Genomic DNA, 13334 nt, shown 5'->3' with positions numbered 1-13334 from the left:
TGAAGGAAGACAGGTGTTTATCCACCCAGCTCACATGCAGTACCCATTCCAGTAGACATACTCAGAAGCCATCTAACTCCACAGAAAACAACTGGGATGGGGACGGGGGGAAGGAGAAGCTCCCTTATAACTTTTAGGGTACTCACCTGGGATGTAGGCTACAACACAGCTCATGTACCACCTCTGCGTGATGAGAAAACATCTGAACAGGATTCTGCCACCTCTCAGGTGAGTGCTTTACCCACGGGGGCTATGGACTGCTTCTCACTCTTCTCTGGCGCAATTAATATTTAATTGAAGTGGAACAACTTCAACAGGAGAGAGAGAGAGACTAAGGAAGGCTCACATCAGACTCTCTTAAGAAGCAGATCATTGTTCAAATCCCTTCTCCTCAGTAGGGCGGGTGGGATCTTGAACCAGGGATCTTACACCTCCCAGGCAAGTGTGTTAAACTCTGGGCTGCAAGTTAGGCAGAGGGACACCTCTCTTCCCTTGGTTCGTGGATCGCTCTGGGGAACAGGAGGGAAATAGACACCTAGAGTGAGGTATCAGAGTGCATGCTCTGAGCAGAAACATAGGTGCCTATTGAACTTTTACTGCAAAAACTGAGTTTAGGCACCTAGAGGATTAGGCAGCAGCCAAGAGGGGGTTTTGGGGATTGTGGTGGCACCTTAAAATAGCACTTAGGTACCTAAATTTGGGGGTTAAATGTTTTAAATATCTGTATGGGGCTGGGCCTTAGAGCTTATTCGGAGGGCTTAAATAGGAGTAAAGTGGAGTTTGAGGCTTGTGTTGATCCTTTACTCAGGGGTGTATTTAGCTCATAAAGAGAAGCATATGGAGCCTTTCCCCTACCCGTTACCCCAGTGACTTGAGCCCAGCTGAGGACTTAATGGATTCTCATGCACTCTCTCAGATAGTAATGAAAAGAAAAACTGAGATTGCAGTTGTACTGGATATTGTCTCATTCAGTACATTAAAATGCATATTACATTAAAAATAAATAAAGGAAACTTCAGCATCCACAGCTGTCAATCTGGCACCTTTTGCCTCTTACTGACATTAGCGTGAGTCTCACAGCTCTAGGGAACTGAATTTCTGAGTTGAGATCTGCCATGTGGATCTAAGAGGAGAGTTTTGCCTTTAGTCACAGCAAGTGCATAAGCAAATAGAGAAACATTTTTCTTCAGTTTGTTCTCTGGGATCCTGAAGACAAAGCAGCTTTATTCTTAACAAGAAACTCACTATACACTGGGTGGAAAAAAAATTGGGAATAATTAAAAGAACACATCTATTGCCCAAACTTTTGACAGAAGCAATTTTGATAAATAATTCATACAAGAAATCTTGAGAGATGGCAAATGAGGTGCCCCTCTTGAGAACGCCTCCTACCGGGGCGAGAGCACAGATAATATCCTGGTGTGAGAGAGGTTAAGATGAAAATTTGAAGGTAGAAGAAAATTCATAAAAGAAGCTAGAAGTTGTTGGTCTGTGCCATCATCATTAAGTATTTGCATACTTGACTGCAGCCACTATTAAGCAATGTGCCAAGTACCATACTGCTTTACATAATGGATGTGGGGAAAAAAGTCACACACCAAAAGTGATGGAACACATTAATAAGAGTTTGCACAGCGTGTGTCCTTCATGCAGCATGTGGTGACAAATATCCATACAGTTACAAACTACATGATATTACATTGCTTAGTCCTTAGAGATCATCATGCCAATTATCTGTCTATCATTTATTTTGAAAGCTGGTGATGTGTGCGCTTCGAGTACTCTTCACAGAAGGTCACAGCCAGTGAAGTCTCCTTACCAAACAATCTCCTGTCTTGGATTTTGAGTGGTTTGCTTTTAAAGGTTTATTGTACCTCATTTCAGTAGCGATTCCAGTGAGATTCAGAGAGGTTTCTAGGATACAAGATCTTCCATTAAAGTTTTTGTTCTGCTTGCTCCTATAGCTCTTCTCTGCTCACATTTCTGTTTATAACTACTGAAATTTTTGCACTAAATTTTTTGTCTTTAATCTCATCTCATGTTGCTTTTAAGGTCTTGGAGCTCTCCTGATCCCTACAATAGAGAATACCAGTTACAAGCTGATAGGTATACAAGCACTGTCATGCTATTCCTTCTCCTAGGCTTAATAAGTAATAATATGTTTTTATTTATTATTTTCATAATAGAAAGTCAGTTAACTGATATTTTAACAGAATATCACCCTCTATCAATCACAGCGCTTAAGTAATGGGGAAAGTCTGGATAAAAACATTTTGCCCATGTCGTCTTTTCTCTAACATATTTGCTACCCTGAACATGGTGTACCCTTTATGAATAAACTTGGCATTAGGAAAAAATATAAAAAAGGATGTTGTTGCTTATTTAGATGTAGTTACGTATTGGAACCAATATGGAACTACACTGCATTTAAAAGGAGCATGTAGTTATGCAATAGGCAATGCATTTAACCTGTAGTATGGCAAGTGAAAGTGGGCATGTGTGATTCGAGGTAGGGCTTCCATAAGGCCAGGTTTTGATAAATTAAACAATAACAGAACCACTCATGAAGTAAGATGCTACTCTATGTGAGCAAAGGTGTCATAATCTGACCTGTTGCAAACAACAAAAATCCTTGGTAGTATGCTAATATCAGAGAAATAATTTTGGCAGCTTTTGTTTTTGTGCACAGTCTGGTTAATCGCACTGAACTTTGGGCCTCTCTCCATCTAATTGCCAATGGTCATTTACTTATAAATATCAATTCCATTGCGTTAGTTCATCAGGATGCAAGTGCCAGACTATTAACCTATCTAGGTGATGACTCTACAACAAAAGTTGATCAACCACTTCAAGGGGGGGGAGGGAAGATATTTCTACTAGTACTGTTTTCATCTCCTTTTTTCCCATTGTTAACAACAGAAAATCAAGCAGAAGATGTTCTAAAATGAGTCATTACGTCTATCTTTTCTACAAAAATGGGGCCCAGGGCTGCCGAAGGTTATAAGATTTAATTAGTGAATGTTTTGGCTTATCTAACTGGTTGAACAGAGAGAGGAAAGAAGCAAACTGCTCAGATAAAGAGGGATGCATGTGTGGTTAGGGTGAAATCTCTAAGGACTTGTCTAGACTAGGAAAATAGGTGAGACTTTATCATATTTTAAAATATCATTTAGTATTTAATGTGTTAGCTTGTCATGGTCAGCCTTATGCTCTTCCCTCATTGTTTAGAATGACAAAACATGTGCAGGTCACAGAAGCAACTCTTTAGTCTGAATGTGAAGGCCTTATATACTGAATAGATTATTCCTAGTTAGCTGCGAGAATAGCAAAATTCTGGAAGTTGTGTTATGGTGGTTTCCAACACATCTGCTCTTGTCTCCTTTCAGTAACCCTCTATGATCTTGGTTAAATTAATTTTTGAGATTCTTGAAGTATTCCTATATACAGTAACCTGTCTTTTTACTGTTATAATCTCCTTTTGGCTTCCATGTGCTGCTCCTTATTATTAAAAGTCTAAATCATATGGTGTATTTTGCTGTATTAAAAGATCACAATCCACTTTTCATTTGCTTTTACTTATTGAGTGAACCAGTCAATCACTAAGGTTGCAATACACAAAGATCAAAGCCTACTGAGCCCCCTGCTGAATAACTGCATCATTATACACAGTCAAAAATCAAAATTAAGGTTAAGTGAAAGTTCAGGCCATATAAAAGGTCCCAGTAATAAAAAAAGACTTTCACCTGGCAATTTATATCAATTTGATGGTAATCTATGATTAACCATTTTAGCAAACATATAAAGATGTGCTGAATAGAAAAATGTCCATATTCTTATTTTTATTAGGCACCAATTTACTCCTGCTGCCATTTGTATTCATAAATGAAGGATGACAAACTGATTTGGATGAACTGCAAACCCATTTGACCTTCGCCTACAACTCAAGCTGTAGTAGAACCAAATACAGTGTAGTTATGTTTTAAGAAATAAGATAACATTCTGATTCTACTAGTGTCTCAGAAGGATGTTAAACAGCAGCTAAAGTTAAACATTTTTTAAATCCGCTGGTCCAGATAACTTGTATCCAGGAGTTTTAAAAGAAATGACTGAGGAGCTAGCTAGACTGTTAATGTTGATTTTTAATAAGTCCTGAAACACTGAAGAAGTTCCAGAAGATGGGAAGAAAACGAATGTTGTGGCAATTTTTAACCAGGTAAATGGGATGACCTGTCAATCTGATATTAATCCTGGGCAAGAAAATGGAGTGGTTGATATGGGACTCTAATAAAGATTAAAGGAGGGTAATATAATTAATGCCAATCAACATGAGTTTATGGAAAATAGATCCGATCAGACTAATTTGATACCTTTCTAATGAGATTACAAATTTGGCTGATAAAGGTAATAGGGTTGATGAACAGACTATTGTAAAGTGTTTGATTTGGAACCACATGACATTTTGATTAAAAACTAGAACAATATAAAATTAACGTGGCACACATTACATGGATTAAAAGCTGGCTAACTGATAGGTCTAAAAAATGTAATTGTAAATGGGAAATCATCATCATGAGGGAATGTTTCTAGTGAGGCCCACAGAGATTGGTTCTTGGCCCTACACTATTTAACATTTTTATCAGTGACCTGGAGGGAAACATAAAATCACCGCTCAACATTTGCAGACGACAAAAAAATTGGGAGAGCAGTAAATAATGAAGAGGACAGATCCCTGATTCAGAGCAATCTGGATTGTTTTGAAAACTGGGCAAACAATGTGCATTTTAATATGGCTAAATATAAATGTATACATCTAGAAACAAAGATTGTAGGCCATGCTTATGGGAGCGGGGGGACTCTCTCTAGGTAGCAGTGAAAAAGATTTGGGGGCATGGTGGATAACCGGCTGAACATGAGATCCCAGAGTGGTGCTGCACCCAAAAGAGTGAATGTGATCCTTGGATTCATAAAAAAGAATCTTGAATCAGAACAAAGAGTTATTTGACCTCTATTTCACACTGGCAAGACTGTTGCTGGAATACAGTGTCCAATTCTGATGTCCACAATTAAAAAAAGATGCTAATAAATTAGAGAGGGGTTCAGAGAAGAGCCATGAGAATGATTAAAGGATTAGAGAAAACATGCCTTGTAGGGATAGACTCTAGGAGCTCAATCTATTTAATTTAATTTAATAAAGAGAGGGTTAAGGGAAGATTTGATCACAGTCTACTGGATATGAGCTTCTCAATTTGCAGAGAAAGGTATAAACAGGATCCAATGCCTGAAAGTTGAAGCTAGACAAGTTCAGACTGGAAATAAGGGGTAAATTTTTAACAGTGAGGATAATTAATCATTGGAACAACGTACCAAGTGCTTGGATTCTGCATCACTATCAATTATTAGATCAAGATTGGAAGTTTATCTAAAAGATCATAGAAACATAAGTCTGGAAGGGACCTCGAGAAGACATCCAATCTAGACCCCTGCACTGGGGCAGGACAAAGTAAACCCAGCCTATCCCTGACAGGTGTTTGTCCAACTTGTTTTTAAAAGCTTCCAGTGATGAGGACTCCCTGACCTCCCTTGGAAGCTAGTTCCATGGCTTCACTACCCTTGTAGTTAGAAAGCTTTTTTCTAATGTCTAACCTAAATCCCCTCCTGCAGATTAAGCCCATTACTTCTTATATGATCTAGGAATTATTTTGATGAAGTTCTATGGTCTGTGTTATGCAGGAGGCCAGACTAGAGGATCACAATGGTCCCTTCTAGCCTTGGACTCTATGAGTCTATAAATATGTACTATCACTGTCTCCCATTCCCACACTTTCATGAAACAAAAATAACTTCTGCAGCTCATGTTCTTTCAACCCTGGGTGGAATATGCAATTCAGAAAGAAAGCTGCTCAATTTATTTAGGCATTTAAAAGAGAAGCAGGAAGCACTATATTTGTTTCAAATGAATTAAATGAGAAAAGTCTGTATTTCTTATGATCATTATGGGAATGCTGTCATGCACTTTTAAACAGCAGGCGGCTTTGGAGGAAATTGGAATTCTGAATGGAAATTAAATAATTCTACCAAGAAATGCTCTCTTCTGCCCTTGCAAGGGCAGCCTGTAAACTGAAGAGCAGGATATTATGGAAGTTATTGTGCAAATAATTGCTAGTTACCATTTTATTACTCCTGTACAATGCAATACAATTTAATTTTATAATGCATCCCTCATACAAATAGCTCACTATGCACAGAAGTTATGTTATACCGATGGATTACAATGTAAAATGTTACAATAGGAGGAAGGAAGCATAAATGGAGACCGATGATTAAATGAGTAAGGCAGAACGGTGGTATGTTAATTGTGACCGGTGATTTAAGGAACTCAACCGGCCGCTACCTGTCGTAGACAGCATAGGAGAAGAAGGAGATTTTAACTTTTATGATGTATATTTAAATTGGATGATGAGTCACTAAGATGGACACACTGTCTATGGAGGGAGACTGTTGCTGATAACTGGAGCAATGGCATCAAAGAATAAACTTCAAAGAGAAGAGTAGGGAGCAGTGGACTGAAAGGAGGCTAGAGTTGCAGAGTGGCAGATCCAATCAGGGGATACAGGAGAAATGAAAACATGGCAGTAGGCAGAGGGAGTATGGAAAGACTTGTCAATTAAGCAAGTCATTTTTGTAGTGGAAAGTAGATTGTAAACAAAGGGGAGAGGGTGTGACAAGGTGTGTCAAGGTCCCGCAATAACATTTGCTGCAGTGCTCTCAAGAGCCCCCGAGCTTGGATCTAAGTGACTTCAAGAGGCCACAGAGGAAAGAATAAGGTGTCTCAGTAATCAAGGCATGAAATTAAAAGTAGTTGAATGAACAATTCAAAAGAGCAGGCTTTGTTTTTGAGATCATGCAACATTCACAGATCCTCAAAATCACTTCTGGGGCAATTGCATTGCAACACTGCACTGTGCCATGAATGATTACACTTTGATGCAATACCCGGAAGCACTATTACGATACTATATTATGATGTCACAATATTGTGTCCTTCTGCCACTTTCTGCATTTGATCCAGTCTCAGTTGAAATGACAGAAACAGAGTGTAGTGTTATGTGAAGTGAAAATGTCATTTGGGGTTGAGGAGGACTCCCAGTTTATGGACCTGAAATATGAGAGGGAGGTCAGTATTGAGAAGGAGGTTATATGAGCCAAACATGTGATTGCAAGCAGCACTCTTCAACGACACACCAGTTGAATGAAACATTTGCCCCATCTTTCAGGCTGGTCCATAATGTAAAAGATTTTCAAAAGTGATTTTGATTTTGGGTGCTGAGCACCCACCCTCTGAAAATCAGGCTCCTTCAAGGCATACGAAGTAGGACACTTAAAAAATTGAGGTTGCCAATATCACTGGGCTCATTTGAGAATCTTGATCTGTGCTTTTCACTGCATAGAGGAAAAGAATATTCAGGATGATTTTAAAAAAAGTAAAAGAACAAATTAACATTGATAACAATACAGTCTTTACTTGGGCAAAGCTTCCATTTACTTCAGCTGCAATTTTGCCAGAAAAGGACTGTGAGATTTGACCTAAGACATTTGTAAAAATCAGAATTAATTCTTTCCAAAAGCTGAAAAGTGCACTTTATATATTATTTTGTACCTTTTCTTTACGAAACTGCATCCATTTGGTATCCAAATTCCAAATGATGTGACAGTTGCTGTGGCAACAACATTTTCTCCTTTCAACAGCTAAATGAATAAGAGCATAATATCCACATACAGTAAATTGTCAGCTTGTAAGTTACTGTTGTCCTGGGGCCGAAGTAATTTACAAACTCTCTGTTCTCAAAAGTTTCTTATTTATATTTTTATACATTACTTCAAGGTACATCTGAAGTATAAATTTCTGGCCGTCCCTTTGACAGGCTTTGTTTTCTTACAGTATTATTGATCCCTGTTGGTGAATAAATGAAGAGTAATTACTGACCACTTCAATGGAGGTTAAGGGAGGCAAAAAAAATGAGTAATAAGGAATATTCCCAAAACAAATCCAACTGCATGCTTATTGGAATATAAAGATGATTTTAGATGTATTGATTTAAATCGATCACTGGTAACAGAGCATTAAGATTGCAAATAAATGTAGCATTTTGTGAAACCTTTAAAAACATTGCTCCTCTCCTCTCCCTAAAGAGAACAGAGCCATGAAAATTCTAGAAGGTTCCAGATTAGGTTTTAACAGCAACTCATGTTTAAAGCAGCTAGAAATCTTCACTGAATAAAAACACATTCTGACTGTTAAGTTTTCTCTGCTCTTTGCAAAGTGACTCAAAAATCATTTAGGGGGAAAGAAAAAAAAAGAGAATGGCAACTGTATTTATTCTATTTCCATAAGTGTAATCTCACTCCACAGCAGATGTGACAATTCGCTGCCAAAGTAAGTTCATCACACAATTAGCAATGTGACTGGAAAGCTTATTGTCTGCCATAATGGTTTTCTCACTATTAACCGTCAATAATTAGTGACATCCGCTATTCATATGGACAGACACTGTACAAAGACAACTCCATACAGATCTCCCCCCACCTGAAAAGAAACAGCTCTGCACAGCACCGAGGAATTCAAATGAAATAAGAACAATGTGACGTATTGCAGGGAGGAAACATTTTGTAAAGAATTCTGATCCAAGTTATTTTTTTGTGTGTCTCAGACATCCTGCGGGTCAGCTCTTCAGGCGGTGTGAATCAGCATAACTACATGGACTCCAACGCATATATAGATCAGCTGAAGATCTCTCACAGAATGTCTAAATTTTAGTTACTGGTACTTTTATGAGAGCTGTTGCTTTATTGTTGCAGTAATGACTTTACTATACATTTTTTTTTATTGCCCCTTGTAACACCATTTCATAAATATTACTAGCACAATACTTCTGAATAAATTCAAGATATTCTATAAAAACCACATAAAGCAATGACAGAAAATCTCCAAAATGTCCCTTAAAATGACAAAATATAGTTTCAAATAGTTGCTGTTTGTAACGTGGGGAATACCATTCTTTCCTATGACAGTTACACACTCTATCCATTAGAAATATTTTTCTCTAAAGCAGTCTATAGCTTCTTTACTCAGTAAGTTTAGAAAGTGTCCTGTTGGAGCTGTGTTTTGGGGGTAGGCATTGCTAATCACTGAGAGAGTTGCTTTCTTGTAATACTGAACAAGGAACTTTATCATCTCTATATTTACTCTTCTTCTCTTTGCTTCCTCTTCAGAGCTTTTGCCTAGGACAGTGGTGTCCGAGCTTTTCAACCTAAGGGCCAAACACATTATTTCCAGAAAGTAAAAGGGCCACAATCAATACTTTGAGGCAGATTCTCTGACCCATTCTGCTTCATTTATGCCACTCAGATAGTGCAAAGGGAGCAGAATCCACTTGCAAATCCCTTGCTAGAAATACCATTGGAGTCCCCACTTGCTGTAGAATCAGTGTATTTGAATCATGTGCTTCCCTCCCCCTGACTTCTAGTGGAAGGAGCACATTGAAGATGGGGAAGGAAGGTTGGCTGGTTCACACTGTACTTCTGCTACCACTGGGGCAAGTCAGAGAAGCTTGGGGTTGCTCTAAGTTGCACCAGGACAGAGAATCAAGGAGTCCTAACTTCTCAGTTGGTTCTGTCTGAAGCAGCTGCAGGAAGGAAGGGAGACCAGCTGCTAAGAAAAGTTCTCCCACCTCACAACAAGCTGCAATTGGGAGGCACCCCCTTATGCCTCTCCTTCATGATGAAACCGATTAAAACACTTAAGTTTAGAAATTCCAGGATGCTGTTCAGTAGCACATTCTTTATGTATAATCAAACACAATTTTTTTAAAATGACAGCTATCCAAAAGGGCCATAAGTTGCATCCTTCAGAACAAGTGGTTCAGGGGTAATAGGTTGGTCATGGCTGGCTTAAACATTAGGTGTCATTTTTCAGAAAGTTCCTGGTTTAAACGCTCACATACTAGATCATCTTCTGTGTTCTTTCTCCTTACTCCCACATTCACAATGCTTCACAGAGGACTTTTTTAAAGGCTGCCACACCTTTCCCTCCAGGTCTCTGCATGCTTTGGTAAAAGCATTTACGTTTATGTATTTCATTCCTTTTCGGAATAAATGCTCATCAGACATTTAACAACAACATCATAGTTATCCCTATCTCCTCCTTCAATGAAGACAAATGGTTTTTGAATATTTTCAGATTCACTCCCCATTGCATGAATTAATGGGCTGACCATCTTGCTACTTTATTTGTTAATCTTAATTGTAGATCAGAATCTGGTGAATTGCTCATTCCCTCAGGGGGGTTATCAAATTGACGATCTCCTGGGGGGTTGAATTTCTGCTAGATTGTGTCCCTCTTATTTACACCGGTTTGTAACGGTATGATTACTGTAATCAGAGAATGATCATTTTCTTCTAACCCTGAACAGGAAACTTTATTAGAATAAGGAATGTAGTATTTGCCTCCCTCCCTCCCCCACGACCACCAATATTACTCTAGTCCTTTGCTTCAATCCAGAACCTCTTTCTATAATTTATCCAGTGCCCCATCTGCCTGGCTTCTTACTGAAATTTTAAAGAAACAGTGAGCATATCCTCACAGACTCTTAACAATTAATGGTGTATAATGCATCCGTCTGAGAGAAAAACTCTTCATGACATCTCCATAAACATTTCATATTGCTTATAGCAGTAAGTGCTCTAGGAAGTTTGCATGAGCTACTCCCTCATGGGCAGAAATAAGCCTGCTTCATAGTTTTCAACACTGTATTGCCTTGGGACTTAGTGCAGCAGACATACATTTTAAAGTTACATAAAATTAATTTTTTATGCCATTGAAGGAAATTGGCTTTGTAATTAAATGTATTTTCACTTGCTAAGTAACATTCAGGACAAAAAAAATTGCTTGTATTTGCATTTTAAAGTTTGAAAATAAAAACCATGTATTATTGTACTTGAGAACCATAGTAAAATTATTTTTCAAAGAATGATGTATATTGGTACTATTTGTAGGTAATTAGTAAGCTTTATAATTAAGATATGCATTTCCTTCTCCCCCCCACGCCTCCTAAGATTTTAATTTGTTTATAGAATAGGAATTAATAATCTAAAAATAATACCCATAAATCAAAGGTAAATATATATTGATCACTTCTGAATGCAAGAAATAGAATATCATGCAATACTAAATTACCAGAGATGATGTGATGGATATGTTATGCACAAATAGTGTGTCTTTTTCTCCTTCAGATTTTGTATGCTTAACTCCTTATTTTTGCATTCCTCCTACTGCAGGGATCAGTGTGTGAAAAATTCCCTTGGCAGAAGAGTTGAGTGTGTTAACAATACAACGATTTGGAAAAAAGCAGGAAGAAAGGCATCCACCCTTATCACGTTCAAGATATTGTTAGGTGAAAGCTAACCTTTAAACAATATTCACATGTATTCACATTCACATTAATTCCAGGCTTCACTTTCCATCTTTTTTTAAGATGCTGAATTACATCACCGAAGGTTGAGATGGAAAAAGACCTTTTAGTCAATTAGTTTGCTAGTGTAGAATTATTCCCAACTAGAAATGGACAGGAAACGGTTTTCCTGTTCTATAAATATTTTTGACATTCCAAAATTTTTTTCCTGTTCCACATTCAGCAGAACCTGAAACCTTTCTTTTTTTTCCCCTCCCCCATAAAACAAGAGATGGTGCACCAACCACCCCTGAACAGCTTAGTCCAGTGTTAGGACATTCCCCTGGGATGGGGGAGTTCCAAGATCAAGTCCCTGATCTGCCTGATAATCATGAAGAACAAGGACTTGGACCTAGATCTCTGACATCTAAGTCATGTGTCCCAGCCACTAGCTATTCTGGGATGAGTGGTGCACGCTTGATATCTTTCAGGTCCAGGATGGAATTTCTGTTCAGAGAGAGAGAGAATGAGAGTGAGTGGCATCACTGAGGCTGCTCATGATACTGTGCACAAACTATGGCAGTAATTGCAGGTCAAGCCCATGGTTATCTATTCAACAATGAAACAAACACTAAAAAGCATAAAAAAATAACCTCAACATAATTTGAAATCAATACCTTTGAAATGTAATGCAGACTCTTCATTCATTAAAGTAAATCAAAATTTGGTTTTCACAAAAACACAGAGGTATTTGTGAGGACATTCGAGCCTATGCTTTCATTCATTTATGGAGTATAGTCTTCCTCTAGAGATCAGTTGTGTTCATTAATCTATAAACAAGATCTACATGTATGCTATAGTTCATGAAAATCAGTGTATTGCGTGTCTTGCATGTACAAAGTCAGAATATATTTGCTACACATTTCTACATAAATAGGGAACCCTTTACAGTGATTTTGCAAGTGGTGACAGTGTTTAATTCCCTCCTGCACTAAAAGTGTATGTTTCACGTTTGGTATTAGCAGGGCAATACTCTATTTCCTATCAAGGCTTTGATTCTTCACCATTGAAATCAGAGAGCGCTTTGCAATTGACATCAGAGGGCACAGAACCAGACTGCAAGTGTTTACTCCTGTATAGCTAACAACGGTACAGTCATACTCAGTCTAACTCAGCTCTGAGTCACTATTATATGAATCTATTTTGGGGATGCAGCATGAGCCTGATCTAGTGGATAAGGCCTGGATTCAGGAGAACAGTGACTCTGCCACTGACCTGCTATCTGAGTCAGGACAAGCCACTAAATCAGTCTGAGCAGACATGAGACAAAAGGAGGGAGGGACAGAGGCAAAACTGAAAACTCTTCCCGGAAGAGGCTCTCTCACTTTGGTGCTTGTACAGAATCTAGCATAATGGGACCCCCATGCGCAGCTGAGACCTCTAGGGGTACGTCAACACAGCATTTTGGAGTGAGGCTCCTCATCTGGGTTGACAGACTTGGATTGGCAGGACTCATGCTAGCACTCTAAAAATAGATGTCTCAAGAGCACTTTAAAGTTGTGGCTCAGGTTGGAGTTTGAGCTCTGAAGCTTACGGAGGGGGTGGAACTAGGACTACTCTGATATAATATATATTATATACATGAATTGTAATCCTCAACCCCACGGGGGGAGGGGCGGCAGGAACAAACCACCCTCTTCTCCCTCAAAACATAGCCGAGATGGCATACCACCACCAGAAAGTATGTGTGTATGTATGTAACACCTCTTTCATTTCACTGACATGAATACATGAATGATATTTGCTGTCATATGCTCCAGAGAAGTTATTTTGGATAAGTTTCTACTCCTTTAAATTCATTTACAATGCTATTAAAGAAGATAAAGT

The 13334-nt window shown here is 38.4% G+C and overlaps 1 long non-coding RNA gene across 1 annotated transcript in view; it reads right to left on the bottom strand.

Annotated features, from left to right (window-relative positions):
- Positions 1–1019: 1019 nt before the first annotated feature.
- The window catches only part of LOC137154121 (uncharacterized), a 41646-nt gene continuing 29331 nt past the window's right edge, over positions 1020–13334 (bottom strand). Inside the window, exons 2-3 of the long non-coding RNA XR_010920083.1 lie at positions 7336–7440; positions 1020–2073 (exon numbers count right to left, since the gene is read on the bottom strand). This is a non-coding gene — a long non-coding RNA (uncharacterized lncRNA). The remainder of the gene's footprint in view (positions 2074–7335; positions 7441–13334) is intronic.

Source organism: Emydura macquarii, unplaced genomic scaffold (genome assembly GCF_026122565.2).
Source record: "Emydura macquarii macquarii isolate MOO-44397 ecotype Brisbane River unplaced genomic scaffold, CSIRO-AGI_Emac_v2 contig_1253, whole genome shotgun sequence".
Lineage (NCBI taxonomy): Eukaryota > Metazoa > Chordata > Testudines > Chelidae > Emydura > Emydura macquarii.
This window is presented reverse-complemented; position numbering and strand designations above follow the sequence as displayed.